General features: G+C 35.0%; 1 pseudogene; it reads right to left on the bottom strand.

Moving 5' to 3' along the window:
• Positions 1-15296: 15296 nt before the first annotated feature.
• On the bottom strand, positions 15297-16282 carry LOC100674439 (olfactory receptor 4A5-like; annotated as a pseudogene).
• Between the last annotated feature and the right edge of the window lie 9126 nt (positions 16283-25408).

The following is a 25408-nucleotide window of genomic DNA, read 5'->3' as shown; positions in this document are numbered from 1 at the left end:
TAAAAATTTCTGAGCATGAATAAAACATGGAAAGATCCAATTTTTTGTTGTAAACAGTTTACTTTTTTGCTGATGATGTGTGTGCCGGAGTGAAAAAGATGAGAGAAGAGATTCCAAGGAAAAAATGAAAGAGAAGATGGCACACACATACACACAAACTATATCATAAATATCTTCAATATTAACCAACCCTGATTTCTCTTAAAATAATCCTAGTAATGATATCCAGTTACTCTTGAAATCCCTACTGACATTTGCTTCGATATCTGACATCATAATTCCGCTGGACCTCTTCTTCACAGTGCATGAATTTTCTGTTTCTATGACCAAACCCTCTGTGTGTGCTCTAGATCCCATCTCTTTATCACTCTTAAAATAATCCTCCTGTAATTGTCTCCTCCATTTCCTGCAGTAAAATTTTTTCTCTCTATTTTTCTACAGTGTTCTATCTCCATTGTTTAAAATATTAATCCAGCTACTCCACATCTATTTCAAGCAAGCAACCCAAATCTGTGCTCTTCTTTATAAAAACACCTTCTATTTGGTAAGTCTCCTAAACAATTTCAGTCCTCTTCTTACCCAACCTATCACTCCTGTGAACTGAAGTAAAAACCTGCTTTCATGAGCATCACCTTAGGTCCTTGAAAGTCACTCATTCAATGTTTAAAGATTTACATTATATTCTAATTATTAACAGATTACAGAGCACTTCTGTTGATCCTATATGAGATTTGCAAATCTCTGTCCATTAAAATAACCCCCACACATTTACCCTTTAAACTAGTTTCTAAGAATATTGATGTTACAGGAGTAAATGTACTCTAGATCTTTATACTGTGAAAATATCCAAAAGGATATTACAAAATTAAGTCAATGCCCATATCTTTTATCGGTCACAAAGGTTCTCTAACATGGCTGGTTATAGGAATAACCCAGAAGAACTTTTAAAAGACTATGACTTTCCAAATCACGTTACCAATGTACTCTTGCATAATATAAACCCTAGTGAAGACTCTTATGTGTAAAAACATTTCCTGAGTTTCCTGCATAAGGAAACAGTCATTCAGTCCAAGTTCTGGATTGTTGTTCCTTCTCCCATGCCTGAAAACATAACACCTCATACACTGTTCCCATCTCTGTGAACACAGACAGTAAGAGAGTACATGTACCATCACCTGAACTAGAAATGTTTCTCTGTGGCCAAACTTTCCATGCTTTGGGAAGTCTGCCTCAACCTTTCATAAAATTGATACCTTTTAAATTATTGGGACTTCTAATACAAATATTGAAAATGTCCTCTAGGAATAAATAAATTCATAGAATGCAACGAGACTGAAAACACTTCCTATCAAAATCTCTGGGACACAGCGAAATCAGTGTTCAAAGGTCAATTTATTTCAGTAAATGCACACATATAAAAAGAAGAAAGAGCCAAAATCAGAGAGCTGTCCCTACAACTTGAACAAATAGAAAGAGCGGAACAAAAGAACCTGTCAGGCACCAGAAGAAAACAAATAATAAAAATCAGAGCAGAATTAAATGAATTAGAGAACCAAAAAACAATTGAAAGAATTAACAAAGCCAAAAGCTGGTTCTTTGAAAAAATAACAAAATTGATAAACCATTGGCCAGACTGACTAAAGAAATACAGGAAAGGAAACAAATAACCCAAATAAAAAAAGAAATGGGCCATATCACAACAGACCCAACTGAAATTAAAAGAATCATATCAGATTACTATGAAAAATTGTACTCTAAGAAATTTGAAAGCCTAGAAGAAATGGATGAATTCCTAGAAACACACTACCTACCTAAACTAACACAAACAGAAGTAGAACAACTAAATAAACCCATAATGAAAGAAGAGATTGAAAAGGTAATCAAAAAACTCCCAACAAAAAAGAGCCCTGGCCCCGAGTGCTTCACTGCAGAACTCTACCCAACTTTAAGAGAAGAGTTAACACCACTATGACTAAAAGTGTTTCAAAGCAGAGAAAAGGACAGAATACTCCCTAGCTCATTCTATGAAGCCAGCATATCCCTGATACAAAAACCAGCTAAAGACACCATGAAAAAAGGAAATTACAGACCTATAACTCTCATGAACATAGATGCGAAAATCCTTAACAAAATTCTAGCCAACGAAATTCAACAACATATCAAAAAAATAATCCACCACGGCCAAGTGGGATTTATACCAGATATTTTTATGTTTTTGTTTTTTTTATGCAAGGTTGCTTCAATATCAGAAAAACAATTAATGTAATCCATCAGAAAAATAAAACAAAAGACAAAAACCACATGATCTTATCAATTGATGCAGAAAAGGCATTTGACAAAGTCCAACATCCATTCATGATAAAAACTCTCAGCAAAATAGAAATTGAAGGAAAATTCCTTAACATAATAAAGGGCATTCATACAAAGCCAACAGCCAACATCATCCTAAATGGAGAGACCCTGAAAGCATTTCCCTTGAGAACAGGAACCAGACAAGGATGCCCTTTACCACCACTCTTATTCAACATTGTGTTGGAGGTCCTAGCCAGAGCAATTAGGCTGGATAAAGAAATAAAGGGCACCCAGATTGGCAAGGAAGAAGTAAAATTATCTGTTTGCAGACGACATGATCTTATACAAAGAAAACCCTAAGGAATCCTCAAGAAAACTACTGAAACTAATAGAAGAGTTCAGCAGAGTATCAGGTAACAAGATAAACATACAAAAATCAGTTGGATTCCTCTACATCAACAAAAAGAACATCGAAGAGGAAATCACCAAATCAATACCACTCACAGTAGCATCTAAGAAGTTAAAATACTTAGGAATAAATCTTACCAAAGATGTAGAAGACCTATACAAAGAAAACTTCCAGGTACTACTGCAAGAAACCAAAAAGGACCTACATAAGTGGGAAAATATACCTTGCTCATGGATAGGAAGACTTAACATTATATAAATGTCTATTCTATCAAAAGCGATCTATACATTTAATGCAATTCCAATCCAAATTGCAATGACTTTTTTTAATGTGATAGAGAAAGAAATCACCAACTTCATATGGAAGGGAAAGAAGCCCCAGATAAGTAAAGCATTACTGAAAAAGAAGAACAAAGTGGGAGGCCTCACTCTACCTGATTTCAGAACCTATTATACAGCCACAGTAGTCAAAACAGACTGGTACTGGTACAACAACAGACATATAGACCAATGGAACAGAATTGAGAATCCAGATGTAATTCCATCCACATATGAGCAGCTGATATTTGACAAAGGCCCAGTGTCAGTTAATTGGGGAAAAGATAGTCTTTTTAACAAATGGTGCTGACATAAATGAATATCAGTCTGCAATAAAATGAAACAGGACCCACACCTCACACCATGCACAAAAACTAACTCCAAATAGACCAAAGACCTAAACATAAAGTCTAAAACGATAAAGATCATGGAAGAAAAAATAGGGACAACGTTAGGAGCCCTAATACAAGGCATAAACAGAATACAAAACATTACTAAAAATGACGAAGAGAAGCCAGATCACTGGGAGCTCCTAAAAATCATCTAAAGACTTCACTAAAGGAGTAAAAAGACCGCCTACAGACTGGGAAAAATTTTTCAGCTATGACATCTCCGACCAGCACCTGATCTCTAAAATCTACATGATTCTGCTAAAACTCAACGACAAAAAGACAAATAACCCAATTAAAAATTGGGCAAAGGATAGGAACAGACACTTCACTAAAGAAGACATTCAGGTGGCTAACAGATACATGAGGAAATTGTCTCTGTTACTAGCCGTTAGAGAAATGCAAATGAAAACTACAATGAGATTCCATCTCACTCCAAAAAGGCTGGCATTAGTCCAAAAAATACAAAAGAATAAATGTTGGAGAGGCTTTGTAGAGATTGGAACACTTATACACTGCTGGTGGGAATGTAAAACGGTACAACCACTTTGGAAATCGATTCGGTGCTTCCTTAAAAAGCTAGAAATAGGACTACCATACTATCCAGCAATCCCACTCCTCGGAATATATCCTAGAGAAATAAGAGACTTTACATGAACAGATATATGCACACCCATGTTTATTGCAGCACTGTTTACCATAGCAAAAAGGTGGAAGCAACCAAGGTGCCATCGATGGACGAATGGATAAATAAATTATAGTATATTCACACAATGGAATACTATGCAACAATAAAGCATAGTGAGGAATCTGTGAAACATTTCATAACATGGAGAAACCTGGAAGGCATTACACTCAGTGAAATTAGTCAGTTGCAAAAGGGCAAATATTGTATAAGACCACTATTATAAGATCTTGAGAGATGGCTTAAACTGATAAGAACACATTCTTTTGTGGTGACGAGAGTGGGGAGGGAGGGACGGTGGGAGAGGGATATTTACTAATTAGTAGATAAGAACTACTCTAGAGGAAGGAAAGGACAACACTTAATACAGGGGAGGTCAGAACAACTGTTCTAAACCAAAAGCAAAGAAGTTTCCTGAATAAACTGAACGGTTCGAAGGTCAGTGAAGCAGGGGCAGGGGTTTGGGGGCCATGGTTTCAGGGGACATCTAAGTCAATTGGCATAATAAAATCTATTAAGAAAACGTTCTGCATCCCACTTTGAAGACTGGTGTCTGGGGTCTTAAATGCTAGCAAGCGATCATCTAAGACGCATCAATGAGTCTCAACCTACCTGGACCAAAGAAGAATGAAGAACATCAAGGACACGAGGTAATTACGACCCCAAGAGACAGAAAGCGCTGCAACAACTAGTGACTACATCATCCTGAGACCAGAAGAACTAGATGGTGCCTGGCCACAACGGATGACTACCCTGACAGGGAACACAACAGAGACCCCCTGAGGGAGCAGGAGAACAGCGGGATGCCAACTTCAAATTCTCATAAAAAGACCAGACTTAATGGTCTGACTGAGACCAGAAGGGCCCTGGTGGTCATGGTCCCCAAACCTTCTGTAGGCCCAGGACAGGAACCATTCCCAAAGCCAACTCTTCAGACATGGATTGGACTGGACAATGTGTTGGAGAGAGATGCTGATGAGGAGTGAGCTACTTGCATCAGGTGGACACTTGAGACAATGTTGGAATCTCCTGTCTTTAGGGTAGACGAGAGGGTAGAGGGGGTTAGAAGCTGGCAAACGATAACAAAAAGAGAGACTGGAAGGAGAGAGTGGGCTGTCTCATTAGGCAGAGAGTAATTGGGAGTATGTAGTAAGGTGTATGTAAGTTTATACGTGAGAGACTTGATTTGTAATCTTTCACTTAAAGCACGATAAAAATTATTTTTTTAAAAAATGTCCTCTAACCAAAAGAATTCCAAATCTTCGTTAGAAGCAAAGAGAGTCAAAAACCCCAATCCTGGCATAATTTGTTCTAAAAAATCAAATGTTACATAAGTCCTATGAAGTGAAAAAATAAATAAAAAGTAAATTTTGTGGAAGAGAGAACTGTAAATAGTTTAGAGAAACATTTTGCATTTTGTGTTTTAGAAGTGAAGTAGTCCTTACAACATTTTGATAATCTGTTATACTGGCCTGACTTCTTACAACATAGTTAAACTTTGGTTTGCATGAAGGATGGAGAAAAATTTCATTTTAATATTCCATTATGCTCTGGCTCTAACATTTCAATTCCTAAAACAACCAGTCATGTAAATACTCACATAGGTAAGCACTCTCTGGGGTAATGTAAGAACCTTTGGACATTTTATTTACATTTGAAATACAAAAAATATTGTTGAGTCATTTAGTTGATGAATCTCAAAGGGTGATACTTCCATTATTAAATTCATTGGGACCTTAATCATAATTCGGAGAGTAGGGTCTGCATCTCCAGAGATGCTACAAGAATAATCACCCATGTAAAATAGGACTTACAGACCCAGGTCTTCAGGGGACAAAAATCACAAAAGTATAACCTGAGGTCAAATCATCCAAAGGGAACAGTCCAGATTGGGAAGAATTTAAATATGTAAAAATTCTCTTTTTTAAATCATGACCTCCAAAATAGGCAAACCTTTCGAATGTGTAATTTTAAGTTATACCTATCAGATGAAATCTGAACTCGCTCCCACTGGACCAATAATACTGATTTCAGAAGAAATCATTGAAAGTTTAATTCAAATATATATAAAGCAGGGTTCTCACCTGTTATGGATTGAATTGTTTCCCTCACAAACATAAGAGAAAGTCCAAACCCCTATACTTGTGAATGTGACTCTGTCTGTAAATAGGTTCATGAAGATGTTATCAGTTAGATCAATATAAGATTCTATTGGAGTAGGGTGGGTCACACTGCTGATCTTATAAAAGAGAAGATACACACAAAGAGAGAGAGATGAAGGACGCCATGTGATGCTGAACTAGAAACTCAGGAATTTCTGGAGCTATTAGGAGCTAGGAGAGGAATAGAACAGATCTCCTTCAAAGCCTCAGAAAGGATCAACACAGTTGATACCCTGATGCTGAACCTCTGCCTCCAGAACTGAGACTAACTTTCTGTTGTTTAAAGCCACCTATTTTGCAGAATTTTCTTATCACAACCCTAGGAAACTAATATTTCACACTAGCAGTAAGAGTCTTGAGTTCTTTACAGAAAGAGTTTTCAGACAGGCAAATTGGAAAAAAACTGTACTGAACAGGAAAAAAAAAAAAAAGGAAGAATAAGAAATTTAAAGGTGTAGCTTGAAAATCTAGGAATTCTAAGTCTTATCACACAGCCCTTTCTGAGGAAGACACTACCAACAGTTTCTTTTTACAAAAAGCTTCAAGGAACTCTGTCCCTGTGGTTAGGAGGAAATTCCATCATTTGGAAATGGTCATAAAGAGAATGAAAATTTGTAGAAATTGTAGAGTTCTGGTTGCCTTCTTTATATTTTCTATCCCCTCCATCTTAGTGTTATACCTTATATTTCCAGGGAACTCAGTAGTCCCAGATTTAAAAAAAATTAGATTTCCCAGCATTCTTTGAAAATTCATGTGGCCTATAAGATACAAGTTAAAATCATTAAGTGAGACACACAGGAAGTGAGATGATTCAACTGGAAGCCAAACTCCCTTTTACCCTTCCTCTTTGATGTTTCTTTAGATCTCAGATAAAATGTTCAGAGCTCCAACAGCCATCTGTGATCACAATCATACCACAAGAATGGAAGTCAAGAGATTGGAAGGTAAGAGTCCTACTCTGTTTCTTTTCAAGATTGCTTAAGCAATTAAGAGCCCTTGGCAGTTCCATGCACATTTGAGGATTGATTTTTCCATTTCTGTAAAGAAGGCTGTTGGACTTTTGGGGGGGCGGGGGTGGATTTCCTTCAATTTATAAATTGCTTTAGGTAGTATTGACATCTCGACAATACTGAGTCTTCCAATCCATGAACATGAAATGTCCTTCCATTTATTTAAGTCATCTTTAATCAATTTTAGTACTCTTTTCCACCTTTCTTTACAAAAGTCTTTCTGAGATTATCCCTAGGGGTTATATTCTTTTAGATGATATTGTAAAAAGGAGTTTTTTTTCCTTTGTTTCCTCTTTAGTATGTTCATTGCTGATACAGAAAAACTCAACTTACATGCATGAGCACAAGAAAATTTTTCCCAGAGATATTCTTAAGTTTTAAATCTTAAACCAAAAGTGTCCCCTGAAGTCTTCTTTGAAGTAAAAAATAGATTATTTTAATTAGTAAATTACCTCTGTTTTGAGCATTCTGCTCTTTTAAAGAATGATGTTTGTGAGATCAAATTTAGAAATGGCAACTCAAAACATTGGATGGGAAACTTAGGTAGCAGTTAGTTTAAGATAATGGTGGTAGGATAATGTGGAAAGGTAGCTAGCAAAATGGTGGCACAATCTGAATAATGTAACCAATGTCACTGAAATGTACATGTAGAAATTATTAAAATGATGTACCTTTGGCTCAGTATACGTTCTCCAAAAAAAAAAGAAATTAAAAAAAATAACATGGAAGTCAAGAGTTAATAATTACTGAGTAGAAGAATTCAGTCTCCATGAGCATTTGGGACTCAATTCAGTCAACTTACTCTGTATTTCTTTTATAAACAGAAAATCAAAACTCTACCTTGTTAAGGTCACAGTTCTTTTAGATCTTTGTTACAGTCAGCGCACAAACCATCTTAATTACACTTTACAATGTATGCTGAAGGATTCTGGGGCATGTCCCAGTTCTCCTTCGGGCAGCTCAGTCTTGACAGAAATGAAAATTGTTACATACATTGATGGTTCCCCATTATCTAATTTCCCTGTGTAATCAATGCCTATTGTCAAAAATCATATAAAAAATAAATAAATAATAGGATATTATAAATGAATACACGCCAATATTTTTGCCAACTGAGAAGAAGTGGAGGAAACCCTTGAAAAATACAACTTTCTGAACACAAACACACAAAATTAAAAATCATAATAACATGATACCTGTTAAAATAAATGACACTTTAATTTCTCCTCCCCCCCCCCAAAAAAAAATCAATTCACGTACAGCTTTATCAATGAGTTCTACTCACCATTTCAGCAAAAAATGCTTTGGGACAAAAAAAAATTAAAATACTTTCAAACTCATTTTGTGTAACAGCATAACTCTTAAGCACAGATGAAAAAAGGAGTTACGAGATTTTGTAAAAATTCATCAATATAGCCTCAAAATTTCTCAAGTAGTATTTAGGAATTCAAATACTGCCATATATTTAAAAAATCTAATATGAAAAAGTAGGTTTTATTTTAAGAATGAAAGCTCGGCTAATGTTTGCAATAGATGTAATTCAACTGACTACAGGAAGCACCATAGTCTTTTGCTTGCCACGCTTTTGAAGTGTAGTGTCTATTTTGATAATCTTGCATTCCCTCTCATTGTATATTGTGTGTGTGAAAGAGAGAACACGACTCCCGTTCATATATCTTTAAATACAGAAAAACAATAATTTAGGAGTTACACGAAATGAACCGTACCCTAGGAGCCACATCCATACCTGATATGGATTTAGAAATTGAGATCCTGAACTTCAAGCTGACTCAATGAAGAGATAAGATGTTGGTGAAGAGGATGAGTGTCCCTCGCCTGTGTGAGTATGTGTGTTATTGTGACCTCAGGTGAACAGGTAAAAATTGTATTTCTAAAGGTGGACACAACTCTTCTATCTTATACTTTTCTACATGTTACGTTACAACCACCCAAAGATATGGTGTCAATTTCTTCACCCTTATCAATCTGGACATGTATATGGTTGCCTTGATCTCTGGAATATGACAGAACATTGAGCCATTTGGGGGGATAGCCCTTACCTAGCATGGCGGCTTCAGTCTTCACCCTCTGAGAGGCATGAGTAGCCATTTTAGGAGTCTAACAAGCTTGCTGGAGAAACCTTATCTACGTAGGTCTACACGGACTACAAAACAAATGTAATTAATACTCTCTTATGCTGTTGTACAATTAGACAAATAGTTGAACAAAATCGAACATGGAGTCTAGAAATAGAACCACACATACATGCTGGTGTATTTTCAACAAAGTTTCATTAAATTCTTTAAGGAAGGGAAAGACTTTTAAGGAATGGGTATTCAAAAAAGTGGATATTCATATTTAAAAAAATGAATCATGTGAATCCAGCCTATATTACATCCTAGACAGATGAACCATGCCATCTCTCTGCAGCAAAGACCCAAAAAAACTAAGTAAAACAGATACTAACGTCAATCCTGGAACTTTAACCGTCAAATGAAGGGATAAGGAATTAGGTCAAATACTGAATGAAAGAAGACATTGACAGAAAACAGAGAACTAGGAGAGACATGAAGTGGAGGTCTCCTGTCAATTAATATGGAACAGTGTTGCCACATTGAAGCCTAGCCAACAATGACCCCAGACAGGCAAGACAGGAAGGAAGTTCATGGAGCTCACAACAGGATACAGAACACTTCATAACCAGAAAAACAAGCTTTTTCATACCTCACCCTTCTGCCACATATGCCACTTCCTCCCCTTTATTTGGACACCCTCCCAGCTGCCAAGGCCATAGCATCCCTGACACTCACGCACACCTCCACCCCAAACTCCCATTGCACGTGTCTTCCCACCAACTGACAAACAGCTGAATGGTGGTAAGTAAGCCTGGACCACACTGCATCTGAAACCCCCACCCATCTGGTGAGGAGCTGTGAATGCTCCCACACCTCTGGACCAATACTGGAAGGCAAATAGCATGTACCCAGGCCACCTTCACCCACCGCACCAAATCAGTGTAGAAAGATGTGGCCTTGCCCTGACTGCTGCTGCTCTGCCCACCAGACAAGGTGGTGAGAGCCATCGTACCCACAAGCAAGCAGCAAGCATGCCCAGCCTACCCATCCTGATATCAAAACAAAGAGAAAAACAGGATGGAACAAACAAAGATACAATCAATAAATAAAGAAAAAAAGACCTTAATGTCTCAGAGACAGCAGGAAAAGAGGGCTCCAGCAAGTGACCAAAATAAAGAATCAGACGAAGTTCTGGCAGAAGAAAAAGCAGTGGAACTACCTGATAATTCCAAATAGTAATATTTAGAGCTCTCCAAGACATTAGAAAAGAGATACAGAAAAAAACACAAGGAAGGAAATACACAAAAGCATGAAAAAAAAAAAATAGAATGAATGAAAACATAGCATAAGAAAGGGAAAACACAGACAAAAATATGGAAGAATTCAGGAAAATAATACAAGAATAAAACATCACAATAAATAATCAGAAATCATGTGAAAAAGGGAACTAGAAATCAGAAAGATAGCAAATTTCAGAAATAGACAACTCATCAGAAGGCTTAAGAAGCAAATTTGAAACAATGGAAGACAGAATAAGCGATATTGAAGACAAATATATGGATACCACTTTGAGGAAATATTAGAGAAGACAAAGAAGAAAAATTAAGAATTATGTGGGACACAATCAAGAGGAAAAATCTGCATGTGATTGGAGTTCCAGAGCAGGGGGAGAAAGTGGAAAACACAGAGACCATTGTTGAAGATGTGCCAACAGAAAACTTCCAAAATGGCATGATAGAAGAAAAAGTGATCATCCAGTAAGCTCAAAAAAGCCCATATAGGATGGACTCCAAAAGGAGTCACCATGATATATCATAATTACACTTGTCAAAGCCAAAGATAAAGAAAGAATCCTGAGAGCAGCTCTAGAAAAAACAAAAAGTCGCTTACAAAGGGGAAAAACAAGATTAAACTATGATTACTTGGCAAAAATAATGCAGGTAAGAAAGCGATGGGAGGACATATGTAAAACCCTGAATTAATAAAATTGACAGCCAAGAATAATATATCCTGTAAAACTCACCAATAAAATAACAAAATTAGTATTTATCAGATAAAAAGAAATTCATGGAATTCTAAAAAACCAAACCAAACTTGCAAGAAATATTAAAGGGAGTCCTCTTGTTCGAGAACCAACATCAGACAACAACCAGAGCCTAGGACATAGGTAAGCATCAGCCAGATACCAACCTAGGTAAAAACTCTCAATACTAAAATAAAGCTAAAGACTCAGAAAGTAAAACAGAGATGTCAATCAATAAATGATGACAATGTCAAAACAATAAAAAGGAGAATAAATGGGTAGGTATAGAACTTTCAGATGGAAAGGAACTCAAAGCAACATCAAGTAATAAATGACTGATTCAGACTAAGGAAGATAAGGGTAAATTTCAAGGAAACCACAAAGAAACTTAATAAACTGAACCAGCCAAATAAAAAAACAAAAAAATAATAAAGAGTAAACACAAAATCTACAGTAATGAAAGAAGAAAAGAAAATCCACAAACAAAAGGAACTTGGCAAGTGAAAGTAAGAGGCACAAAGAAAACGTCAGCACCACAGAAGAAAAGCACAGTATGACAGCAATAACTTCATACCCATCTATCAATAATTACACTGAATGTAAATAGCTTAAATGCACACATAAGGAGACAGAGAGTGGCAGAATGAATTAAAAAAAAGATTCATCAATGTGCTGCCTACAAGAGACATATCATTGACAAAAACACATAAATATACTGAAAATGAAAAGATAGAAAAAATATATCAAGCAAACAGTAACCAAAAAAGAGTAGGAGTGGCAATATTGCTCTCACATAAAATAAAATTTAAGGCAAAATTGAACAGAAAGGCAAGGGACAACATTATACAATGATTAAAATGACAATCAAATATCTATACACTCAATGACAGGGTTCCAAAATACATAAAACAAACTCTAAGAGCATGGAGAAGAGAAATACTCAGTTCCACAATAATAGTGGAAGACTTCAACACACCACTGTATAAAAGACAGAACATCTAGAAAGAAACACAGCAAAAATACAGAAGATCTAAAGGCCATGATCACCCAACTTGACCTCAGAGACATATATAGAACCCTCCACCAAACAGCAGCAAAGTGCATATTTTTTACAACGCACATGAAACATTCTCCAGAATAGACCACATTTTAGGCCTAAAAATGCCCTCAATACAATCCAAAATATTAAAATAATACAAAACATTCTCTCTAATCATGACACCATAAAAGTAGAAATCAACAAAAAGAAGAGCAAGGGAAAAAACTAAATACATGAAACCTGAATAACATCTTGCTTAAAAAGCACTGGCTAATAGAAGAAATCAAATAGGGAATCAAAAAATTCCTAGCATTAAATGAGAATGTAAACATATCATATCAAAGCCTTTGAGACACAGCAAAGGCAGTGTTCAGAGGTCAATTTATAGCAATAAATGGAAACATCAAAATAGAAGAACATACTGAAATAAAAATGATAGTTGTATGGCTAAAACAAATAGAAAGAGAGTAACAAAAGGAGGCCACAGTCAACATAAGAAAGGAAGTAACAAAGATTAGAGCAGAAATAAATGAAATAGCTGGAAAAAAAAATAGACCAAAGATTTGTTGTTTGAAACGAACAAAAAATTCAGCAAACCACTGGACAAACTAACAAAAGAAAAACAGGAGAGGAAACAAATAGCCCAAACAAGATAAGAAGAGAGACATTACAGCAAACCTGGCTAAAATAAAGACAATCATAACAGAATACTATGAAAAATAGTACTCCAACAAATTCGAGAAACTATAGGAAATACATTTCTAGAAACACACTACCTACCTCAATGAACAAAAACTGAGATAGAAAATCTGAAAAATGCATAACAAGAGAAGAGATTGAATGGAGTTAAAAAAAAAAAAAAAAAAAAAACTCCCAACAATTAAAAGCCCTGGCTTGGATGGCTTCACTGAAGAATTCTAACAAATATTCGAGAAGAACTCACACCAGTACTATCCAAAATATTTCAGAGAAAAAAAATGAAGGAAATCTCCCAAATTCCTTCTATAAAGCCAGTAAAACCCTGGTACCAAAGCCAGGAAAACATACAAATATAAAAAATAAAAGTACAGAAAAAATTTTATCTCTCATGAACATAAAAGCAAAAATGCTCAGCAAAATTCTAGCCAAAAAAATTCAGCATCATATTAAAAAAGTGATACAACACTACCAAGTGGGATTCATACTAGGTATACAAGGATGGTTCAACATTAGAAAATCAATCAACATAATCCATCATACAAAAAGAACGAAAGAAAAAAATCGCATGATAACGCAACTGACATTTGATAAAGCCCAACACTTATACCTGATAAAAAAACCTCAATAAAATAGGAATAGTAGAGAAATTTGAGGAACATCTATGTAAAACCAGAAGCCAGTTTTCAATGGATAGAGGCCGAAAGCATTCCCCCTGAGAACGAACACAAGACATGGAGGCCCTTATCACCACTCCTATTTAACCTTGTGCTGGAAGTCCTAGCTAGAGAAATAAGGCAAGAAAAAGAAATAATGGGATCCAAATTGAAAAGGAATTGGTAAAACGATTCCTATTCACAGATGATCTGATTCTACACACAGACAACACCAAATATTCCATAAGGAAAGTACTGGAATAAGAAAATCTAAACAATATTCTTTAAGGATACACACATACATAAACTATTTTTAACTATGATTTAAAAATTAGGATTGGTGTTACTTCTGAGGAGGGGTGAAGAAATGGCATCAGAGAAGTGCAATAAGGTAGTTTCAACAATATTGATAATATTCTAGGCAAGAGGCTACAAGATTTATAAATAATTGCAGATATTCCGGATATACATGAAAAATGACACACTAAACTTTAAAAATAAGAAAAGTTCTAAAATCTTTCTTTTAGTTAGAAAAGTAAACTCTTGTTAAGCATAGATAATGTTCCATATTACACTGAGAAAATTCTTTCTGCTTTCTGGTATTGGGATGTTCTTGGATGGACTATAGACTGAGAAAAACTTATTTTTTTTACATAAAATTGAAAAACAAAATTTTGTTTTTACCAAAACAAATCATTTCTAAGTCTCTATGTAAAGAAGTATTTTAGTTTAATACAACTTTTAGGGAACATGCTGCTTATGGAAAATCACACATTTCTTTCCATGTCTTCAATTTCATGGAGATAGAATCCGAAGCTCTATCTAATATTTTAAGAATTACAAAAAAATGCACCTAATAACGAATGAGGAAAACATGAATGTTTATAACATAGATTAATGTTATTCTCAAACACAAAGTAAAAGAGTAGTATCTGTCCTCTAATCAAAAACTAGATTGAGTTTTCTTCATCAACGACATCCCATCTACAAAATTCCTTACTGATGGTGTCTCAAACAAAACACAATTTTATGTCCCACTAATATATGCAGATTTGTAAATATGTAGACATTGCCCAGAGGAACAGAAGTAATCTTAAACACAAAATGCACGGTGGAGCTAAAAAAAAGCTGTTGTGCTCATACTATAAAAAAAAAAAATAGTGAACAGGAAAATCTTAAAACCACACCCTTGGCCTCAAAAATTTGTTCTAAATATTGGCCAAATGGTTTTCTCATTAATTTGGAATGATAGAAAATTTTTGAAAGTAACTTGTTTTTTTCTGTTTTTAAAAGGAAAAAAAAATTTTTCTAAGTCCTGCTTCAGTATATTCTGAGAAAAATAAAATTACAGCGTGAGCTTAGTTTTATTTTTAACTATAACAGGAAAAATACTTATGGCTTTTATCCAGCCTCCAGAATGTCTCTATTAGTTTCATTCTAATGTCAAGGATAATTTATTCTACATTTTGGATGTCTTTGCATCAATAAAGAGAAGTATTCCTAGAGAATCCACTGAATTGACTTAATTGTTCATTGTGATCGTTTATTGCCTATTTCTTGCTTTAGAATTAGCAATGGTATTTTCAGTGTGGACACAAATTCTTATCCTACACTTGGTTAATTTTCCACTCCAGGTTTTTTCCATAGCATTTTTCATCTCAGAATTTCTCAACGTGTATATCAGAGGAATCAACATGGGAGTAATAATTGTATAAACCACAGTCATAGATTTGTCAATGGGAAAGTTGGAAACAGGTCTAACATACATGAAAATACAGGGAACAAAGAAGAGGACAACCACTGTGATGTGGGAGCTGCAGGTAGACAGGGCTTTGAGCCTTCCCTCCTGACTGCGAGTCCTCAGGGACTTTAGGATGGCCCCATAGGAGATTAGTAGAAGGATAAAAATTACCATACAGATGGCTCCGCTATTGGCAACAACAGTGAGCCCTATAAAATAGGTTTCAGTGCAAGCAAGTTCCAATAATGGGTACAGGTCACACATGAAGTGATCAATGACATTGGGGCCACAGAATGGGAGGCTGTACACAAAGAGAAGTTGAACCACAGAGTGCGTAAAACCTCCAACCCAGGCCACCACTAGCAACAGAATACAAACCTGTCGATTCATGATGGGTAAGTAATGCAGTGGCTTACAGGTGGCCACGTAGCGGTCATAGGCCATTGCCACCAGAAGAAAAACCTCAACACCACCAAATAAGTGCATTATAAAGAGCTGGCCCATGCAAGCTGGGAAGGAAATAGTCTTTTTATCACAGAATAAGTCTAGAATCATTTTGGGGGAAACGGCAGTGGAATAAACAGCATCCATGAGTGACAGATATGCAAGGAAGAAGTGCATGGGGGAGCCCAGGGAGGGGCTGACAACAACAGTCATGACAATGAGCAGGTTGCCCACCATTGTCACAATGTAGATGAACAAAAACATAACTGTTAAGACTTTTGGCCCTCAGGATCCTGTGTGAGACCCAGGAGGACAAATTCTGTTACATTGTTACTGTATCCCATTTACTCTTCTTTAAGATCTGCTTCACAGATGAGAGCTCAGAAGAACAAGACCTGTAATGAAATCGTGAAGACCACTGTGAATATGTCCATTAGGTCATGGAGCTCTTCTTCAGTATTAATCTTGTACAGTGGCTTATTCATAATAAACATTTAGAAATATCTACTGAGTTTCTCTTCCAAAGATCCCAGTATGTTTTCCCTTAACAATTCTACTTCCTCTCAGAAGGCTGGATTGGGCCTATGAATAAGAGGCTCTACCTCTAAATCTTAGTGGACCTTCTATAGAGAAGATAAGTCAGAGGTCCAACAGTATTTCATTCATTTAATACTCCTTTTATAAAACATGACAGTTCTTGGCACAGAGGTCAGCAATGACAAAGAGGGAAAGGATTTCTGCTCTCAAGAAACATTCCTTAGTGGTGAAGATAAACAACAAATAAATTTACATAGAACCAGTACTTACAGTTGGTAATATTTGTGGTGAGTCCCCTACTGTATGATCTACATACCACCAAAAATAACCCCTCTTCATGAATACCTCACTAAATATTATGATATTCCACTATTAGAAATTTGGTACTTCCTGCCTCAAATGTTTTTCAGTCTTTATGAATCTCTCATTAAATTTGAAGGGGCTGGGCTTTGAAATGTATCAGATAACTACAAAATTATTTAGTATATTATTCCCTTTAGCAATTATTTGGACATAGATTGTCTCTTTTTAAGGGTCTGTAATGCCTTCGATTTTCCTTTTCTTATCCCACAACTCCTAACATACTTCTATACTCTACTGAAATACAATCAGTACTTTGAGTTGGTTGTATTTGTGGTGAGTACCCTTACAATATGATCTATATTTTCAGCAAACATTTTTGAACTGAAGTTAACTGACACATAAGAATTTTTTTATATTAGCAGCCAGCATTTTTCAAATCCATTGAAGGTGAGCTGGGTGGCCATGGGGGAGAAAATAGGCACTGTAAAGAGAGGTAGAGGACAATGGAAGAGGGCTTTATATATAATACTTCTTAGGCACTGAGAGTGGTCAGAATTAGAACTTCACTCTCCACATTCCGAAAAGGAACATACACAAAGGAAAAACTGAAATTCAGTGTAAGAAGGTATGAGTTTTAGTTATTTTCTATATTTAGTCTCAAATCTGTCTCAGTTTACTCATTGGAAATGAAAGGATTAAACTAGATGATGTTAGACTCCTTTCTAGTCCAACTGTCTATGACACTATTAGTGAAACCCCATCTTATTTTATTCTGCTGGATGTTTCTATTTATATATTTGTAATTAAACAACAATCTCCAAGCTCATCAATGTTACTTTAAAAAATGCTAGTCAGTGTTGGAATTTGATCATTGAAGTGACCAAATAATGGTTAGCTTGCTCACTCAGTGTGCACCTGTTTAAGGCCCAGGACACCCTTGGAAAGAGCGCACAGCACAGTGATGAATAATGTGTACTCTGGGGCAACACTGTCTGTGTTTGAATTCCACCTTCACCGCTTACTGTCTCTGTGACCTTGTGCAACTTCATAAACCTCTTTGTGTGTTAGTTTCATAATTCGTAAAACGGGGAAACCAATCGTACGTATCTCTGAAACTTGCGTGTGTGTGTTTTCACATGTAAAGTGCCTACAGCACTGCTGGATCCTGATAAAGAATCAATAAACAATAGCTTTTTATTATTGTCCTTGATGTTTTTCTATGAACATTTGATCAGAACAAATCATCTGGATCTTTTTCACATTAGGAATAAGTATATTACTTATAAAAAGAATATTATATACCTATAACTCAGAGATACACATTTTTGGACATAGAATAAAACTGTACATTATAAAGAATTATCTATTTTGTTGAATATGTGTCATAATATCTACCTGTCATGGTGAGTATATTGGTAAAAGTTAAGCAGAAAAAAAGGAAAAAATTGTACCCATGGATCAGATGGAGAACTGAACAGTAGAAAATGAAAGAAAAGAAGAACTAAATCAGGAAGCAGAGAAATTATATTTAAGAAATTAACATACACAGGTCATGGGGATATTAATGTGTTAAGTGAGGATAAGTTTCTTAAGAAATCTTCAGAAAGACTTCCTCTACTGAAAGAGTGCTGGAAGACCAACCTCTGAGACCCTGAACTTAGGGGGCTTCTTGGGAAACCATTACAAATAAACACAGAGCCCATCCTAGAAAATAAAGAATAAACAATGAAAGGAAAGGAAGGGGAATAGGGAGACAAGAGTAAAACAGAAAAAAAAAAAAAAAGAAGAAGAAGAGCAGAAGAAAGAAGATGGAAGGAGAGGAGAAAAGGAAAGGAAGGAAAACAGGAAAAAGAAAAGAAAACTAGAAGAAAAAAAAAAAAAAAACACAAGAACATTGAAAGAACATTGATCCCCCAGAGGCCTTAGCATTTATGGTTAAAGACAAACTCATATAAGAGAGAATAGACGTATATGGATAGAAACATGATCTCTAGGATTATTCATTCTTGCAAAAAATTGCTGAATTACTACTCCTCATATGTGTGGTATGTGTAGATGAGCTGATTTCATTTTATTGATTTGCTTGAGGGGAAAGAACATGTTCAGAAGAATTTTGAGCTTTCTTTTAGAAACCAGCTGTAAAGAGCACTCTAAATGTCTGGGTGATTCAAGAGTTCTATCATTTTTGAAGCTGTAGATTAATAATAAAGGCACAGCTGTTGAAGAATATAATGGTAAAGATAGTTTATATCTAATTGTTTTTTAACTACTTATTTTCTGCAAGGCCTAGTGCCCTTAATGTTATGAATAATCAATGCTGGATTTCACTGAAATAAATATTCTATTGGCCCGCTAAATTATTTCCATGTAAAACAATCAGTACATAAAGTATCCACTATAGTCTAAGTCCTCAAAGATTTGATACTATAAAGACTAAAATAATGACTAGGCTGTCAACTTAAACCACTAAGTTTTCACCTTTCTAGAATAAAAATCATTTAATTAATTTTTATAAGAACATGGCTTTTTACAAATAGAAATTAAAATGTCATAGTAACAAAAATAACCTCTATATTACGTTACAATTACAGTTCCATATGTCTAAGTAACCAAAAAAAAAAAAGAATTTTTTTTTTTCGTGGGTTATGTCTAAGTGGCAGTAGGCAAGGTACTTCCTCATTACCAGTTTCTTTTTGAATAAATAAAAAAAAGGTATATATATGTATACCTCATTACGGTTGTCATAATTTTGTATATACACAAAAAGATATACATATGTATGTATGTGTATATATATATGTAAATGTTGTTGTCATAATTTAAAATATTTATACTTAAGAGCACATATCAAACTTCCAGATATAACTTTTTTTTTTTACACGCTGACACACTTGATATAATACATAGTTTTAAATTTTCTAGTTCAAATACAGAGCCTGGGTGGTGCAGTGGTTAAGAGTATGGCTGTTACCCAAAGGTCGGCCTTTTGAATCCACCAGCTGCTCCCTGGAAACTCTATGGGGCATTTCTACTCTGTCCTTCAGGGTCGCTATGAGTTAAAATACACTTGATGGCAATGGGTTTTGTTTTTGGATTTAGCTCAAATACATCTAAATTAATTATAAATCTTTATTAACATATCACATATCCTATGAACCAAGATTACAAACCTATTGACTTCCTGTAATGCACAGCATGCTTCTTTTGTTATCTGGCAAACGGACAGTAAATGTCTATCCGATAAAATACTAAAGTGAAATAGACTGTGTAGGTTCTGGTTAATTTCTGTGTTTCTCTTGCTTAATTTTACCAATTAGCAATTAATCTAACAAAATATTTTTAACAGACTAGCTCTATTTCTGTATATCATGTAAAATTTTTAATGAGTGTCCTCTGTCAGATATTTCAAAAACTCACTTCTTGGTTCTTGTCCTTAGTCCTGAAAATCAGGGCTTCTTTCATTGAGAGTAATTGTAGATACCTCATGTATTTATCTGAAATCACAGAACACATGGCAATGTGCATCTGATCAGTGGATCTAGAAATAGTTCCAAGTGGTTACACTCTTCACACTTCCACACAAGTTGCCCATTATACCATTTTTTTTCAGGTAACTGTAGAAGTATATATGTGGATGCCTGGAACACGAAGACATTTAAAAGTAACAGGAAAAAGTTGAACGTTCTCACCTGTTGGGAAAATGTGCTGGAAAAACAATGAAGATGCTATGTTTGCATGACTATGTAAAAACAGGGGAAAATAATGGAAATTAACCTGGCGAAGTCTGTTATTTAGTGACACAAACAAAGAAAAAAGGAAAAATCACTGAAATTAGTTATTTGAATTTTTCTTTTTTAAATCAATTACGATGAACCAACCAAAAATTACTTTACTTTGACTGAGGATTTAAGGTAATACTCATGCCCTTAGTCATCAATTCTGTACCTAACAAGGTAAAGGCTGGGATTTAACTTCCTGGAAAAGCCATTAACAGAGCTTCTCACAGATAGAAGCAGAACTTTTCAGCAATTCAGATATCCAAAAAGCATATCCAAAGACCATTTCTTTCCTCATTAGAAGAATGCCCCTACATCTCTCCAACCTCACTCCAGAAAATCATGACTTTCCAGATTCCTACAAGCAATGAGAGATATGTATCAAGAGAAAATATGACAAGAAACCATCTACAGGACTAGATGCCAATGAAAAAGAGTCTCCAGCCTGGACAGGAATTTGAATTTTTAGAAATCTCTTGGGTCATTCTATTAAGAAATAATTCTTCCATTTATATGTGCAGACATACTGTGTGGCTTTTTATACCATCACTGTTTTAAATGAAAGCAAGTTCATTATAAATTTGTTTGTTAAATATTTGCAAGAAATTCAAATGACGTTACCTCTCCTGGACAGTTTTCTTCCCTAAACAATCCCTAGAGGACAAAGGTTTGAGTCTTGCCAAGAAAAAGTAGCAGACAAGCAAGTACGAGAAAAGTCTGCAACGTGAAGAGAAAATTCTAAAACTGAATGATAAATTATGAGTTTTATATTAATAAATCTTTAGATAAAGTAGGTAATATTTGTTTCACAATGAAGGGAGAACAAACCCCAGATTCTCTTGACTAACCATGTTCCTAGCAAACGAAGGCCTTACTCTGACTGTTAGAGGGATTATACCCAATAAACCCTATGGCTCAGAGGCAGAGATCATTGGGGCAGGTAAGTTACTGAAATTTACCTTCTAATTCTTGAACAGGCAGATAATCACAGCTCTGCAGTTCTGGGCTGGAGTAGATGTTGTTGATCTAAGCCTGAAAATCTAGGTCAGCTGGAGGCATAATGATCTATTTCTCAAAAACAATCAGCAATTGCTTTCATAAATAGTCACAACATGAAGATTTAACTTTTGATCCAAGAGGATGTGTCTTAATCACTCTACTCTCAGTTGGAACAAGACTCATCTTGACTAGGACTTCAAACTGGAACGTTAACTTAGAGTAAGCTAAATTTTACTTCCGTGTATGGCTCCTTTACACAAAATTGATACACTTTATCAACTAACCCTGAAGCTTGCCATAACCTTGAAGTTTATAGTTATGATGACCAATTAATAATGATATTTATAGTTCAAAAGTTTTTAGTTGAGTTTTCTGTCATTTGCAACCAAAAACATCCTAACTGAAACACTCTGATCTTAAATGCATGTACGAATTTAGGTTAGTTTATGTGTATGAGTGTGTTTTTGAGCAGTATCACTTGATTTTAATTTTTACATTATAATCTGTCTTATTATCAACAACAGTTCATTACTCTTTCAAAATTTAAATGCAATTTCCATATTGTTCTGCTTCCAAATGAACTTTTAGAATCAGAGAAATGTTAGGCATAGTTATATGCAGAAAGAATTGAAATATATATTTACATTTTTCCTCAAGGATTGACTTAGCATATTGTCACAATTCTGTGAGATAAAATTTAGACATAGTCATACTCAGAGTAAGTTAGTTCATTACAATCTTCGGGCAGTTCATAGTATGTTAAATATCCTCTGCTAACACCACAATTCAGATGTATCAATTCTTCTTCTTCTTTGTACAGCTTTTGCATTAGAAAGCCATAATCCTAGTGCTCAGATAACTTTGGAAATGTCCGTTACATGAATATTTGCACATGGAGAGACTGGTGGAAGCCGAATAATGCCACCCAGTGATGAACGCTAGGAGGCGGGAATCAAAAATTCCCTGATACACTGGTAACATGCATGCTATTTGAAGGAAAACTATTGTAAGGTCATTGGGTTTCATAAGGACACAAGGAAATGACACCACGAGTGCCCTTTACATCATGCTTGATGTCAGAGGGTCATCCACTAAAAGATTGAGCAGCATAACAAAACTCATTAATAAAAACAAAATTGTACGTACAGGTGTATGTCCAGGGATGTGGCTCAGGGGAAGTAAATCATATTCATAAGTATAATTTTCGGAACAAATGAAACCTCTGGCAAGATTTCCATTTCTGTTGCTTAGTGATATGAATGCAATGCTAACTTCCTGAAAGAAAAACAAAATTCTTTGCTTTCAAAAGAGAGTTCTTAAATAGAAGGGTGTGGCATAGTAGTCAAAGAGCTCAGCAGCTAACCCAAGAGTCAGTATTTTGAATCCACCAGCTGCTCCTTGGAAACTGTATGGAGCAGTCCTGCTCTGTCCTATAGAGTGGCTAGGAGTCAGAATAAACTCGATGGCAATGGATTTGGTTTCTTTTGGGTGGGGAGGAACAGGTATAAATAATATTAAAAATATTTGATTACTGAAAGGGTGCATTTTAGTGGCAGAGAAATAAACTAAAAAAAAAAGTAGAAGACAAGGTTAATTCTTTTAAAGATGTAGAAAACAACATATTAACAGAAAAAAATTAAATTTGTACTTAAAATAATAAGCTACGCTGGCAGAATATTTTTACCAATTTGGAGAAAGTAGGTGTAGATATTCTCTTTCCACAAATAAAAATAAATTCTAGATGGGTTGAAAACAGAATTATTTGAAAAGTTACTTACAAAACAAAGTAAAACAAAAAAAAAGATTAAAATGTATAAAGTCAATGAAAGAGAATGAGATTCTCCAAGTATAAGTAAATGAAGAATTCAAAAATTAAAAGAATTTTTAAATAGAACATCTGTATATAAAAACACTCATAATATGAAAAACATGGTAACATAAACATTTGTAGCAAATATCAAGGAAAACTGGTACATATATTTAATACATGAAGAGTTCATCAAAATTCATCACTAAAAATTCTGATTCCAATAGATTGAGAATTCAAAAATACAAATAATTTGCAAAGTTTCTGGTGTGAATTCTATATCCCACACATTGCACAAGAAAGAGAGAGCACAAAAATAATTAACTTTTCCATCTTCGGGTAACTTATAATTCGTGAATGTAAATAGATAATTAACTAGATTTTTATCTCAACACTTAATATAACTATGCAAATTTGAAAATCGACTGAATAACCAAAAGTGGAGGATGTAGTTATGTTAACTCAGACCAAACAAATGTTTCATATTATTTGATGAATAGTGTTAGGAAGGGTTGAGATGGTATAAGAAATAGCCATGGAATAATACTGGAGATAAATACCAGGGTACAAAGTCACGCATACAGTGTGCTTTACTGTGAAATGGATCCAATCCCTATCATCGCATTAAACCATCATAAAATAATACTAAATAGGGGAGGTGGGGACATTAAATTCTTTTAATTTTTGAATTCTTCATTTACTTATACTTGTTTGACCACAAGTTTCCTACTATAACAGGGGCAGATAATATTTTAAGCCTGATTCAAAAAAGATATGTTCACTAAAATGTAATGATTGAGGCCTCTGTCAAATAAAATAATATATTCCAATCTCTTTATTACAGAATAATCTGCTTTCCTGTAAGAAGAGATGTGAGAATGGAAACAGCATGAAAGGTCAGTGTCTTTCTTGACAATGAAGTCATGCAAAGTAATCCAGTGTCGAATTCTGGAGTGTATACTTGAAGATCATCGATTATGGGTTTTGCTAATTTTCCATGTGAAAGGCAGGGTCTAGGTCCTTTTGGAAACCCTGGTGGCATAGTGTTTAAGAGTTAAAGCTGCTAACCAAAAGGTAGGCAGTTTGATTCCCCGAGGTACTCCTGGAAACCCTATGGGGCAATTCTACCCTGTCCTATGGGCTTACTATGAGTCAAAATTGGCAGCAGGTAGGTTTTTTTTTTTTTTTGGTTTAGGAACTTTTAGAAGACCGTGAAACACTGTGAACAAGAGGGAGATGTTATGTTGAAAAATAAGAAAGGCTTCATCAGATATTTTAAAAGATGTTGGAAGATGAATGCATCATCTTTATGAAAATATAACACCAAACAAAGCTGCTCCACTTGAGGAGATGATTTCCCAATTGGGAAAACAAGAGCAAGGTTGAGTCATTTTTCTGCCTATTTGCCTTGTTCGTTCACATTCTTTTTGTATGTTTAGCCACCTTATGATTAATTTAGAATTCTGAAGCATTTTTTCTATAAACCTTAACATGCTAACCAATATATGGAAAACTACATATTTAAAAGATCTTGCAGATATATATATATAAAATTCTAATGTAATATGAGGCATCTCTGTATGGGGTAGAGTGAAACATAATTTTATGTCGTATTTCAAAATGTATTATTCTGAAATCGGCCATGAACACTATTAATTGTGAAAAAGGATTAGATTTATTTAAGAAAGAGACATGAGAGAATCTTCTATTAACTAAAAGAAATTTCTGGCACTAGCTGCAGCATAAGTCATCACATGCAACATAAATCTATAGACTCAACAGAATTATTCTACACCAAAAAAGTATGTACATTTTCCCAGGAAATGAAACTCTTAAAAATATATTTTCAAAAAAATAATTGGAAGCATCCTAATAAATGTTTCTCATCATGCACAATCTTGATGACGTGAGGAAATATTTACTACAATTAAATAATTACATGCAGCCGCCCTGGAACTGACTGGATGGCAGTGGATTTCACTGTTATTTTTGTTTTCCTGGCAGGGACAGTTTTCTATCGAAAGTAGGTGTTGCATTTGTTTAAGACC

Source organism: Loxodonta africana, chromosome 7 (genome assembly GCF_030014295.1).
Source record: "Loxodonta africana isolate mLoxAfr1 chromosome 7, mLoxAfr1.hap2, whole genome shotgun sequence".
Taxonomy (NCBI): Eukaryota; Metazoa; Chordata; class Mammalia; order Proboscidea; family Elephantidae; genus Loxodonta; species Loxodonta africana.
Note: the sequence above shows the minus strand (reverse complement) of the source record. Positions and strands in the feature narration are given on the sequence as shown.